This window comes from Rhagoletis pomonella, unplaced genomic scaffold (genome assembly GCF_013731165.1).
Source record: "Rhagoletis pomonella isolate Grant_MI unplaced genomic scaffold, Rhpom_1.0 Rhpom_scaffold_00002, whole genome shotgun sequence".
Lineage (NCBI taxonomy): Eukaryota > Metazoa > Arthropoda > Insecta > Diptera > Tephritidae > Rhagoletis > Rhagoletis pomonella.
In genome coordinates this window covers 91,169,518-91,170,119 of record NW_023458556.1, presented here as the reverse complement: position 1 = coordinate 91,170,119, position 602 = coordinate 91,169,518, and positions in this window count along the sequence as shown.

Genomic DNA, 602 nt, shown 5'->3' with positions numbered 1-602 from the left:
TTTTTATACCCGAGCGCACTTGTGCACAAGGGTATTATAACTTTGTTCACATAACGGTTGTTTGTAACAGGCAAAACGAATCGAGATAGATATAGACAAATGTATACATAAATGATCAGAATGAAAAGAGAAATCGATTAAGCGGTGACTGTCTGTCCGTCCGTCCGTCTGTGCACACGATAACTCGAGTAAAAATTGAGATATCTTAACGAATTTCGGTACGTGAACTTCTTTTGGGCGTGGGACGGATGGTATTGAAAATGGGCGAAATCGGATAATAACCACGCCTACCTCCCATATAACGGTAATTTTAAGAAATACAAAAACTGCGATATTTTAGTAACTTCTGAAGAAAATCCACTCAAAATTGATACTTACAATGAGTTTCAGACGGAAAACATGAATATTAAAAATTTTTGGAAAATGGGCGTAGCCACGCCCACTTATGGTTACATGTGTATATCTTGGTAACCGCTGCACCAATTTCTTCCAAACTTAGCACAGTTGTTGGTCCTGGTACAGCATACCAACTGGCCGAAAATTTCTAAAATCGGCCAATAACCACGCCCACATCCCATATAACGGTAATTTCGAGAAATACA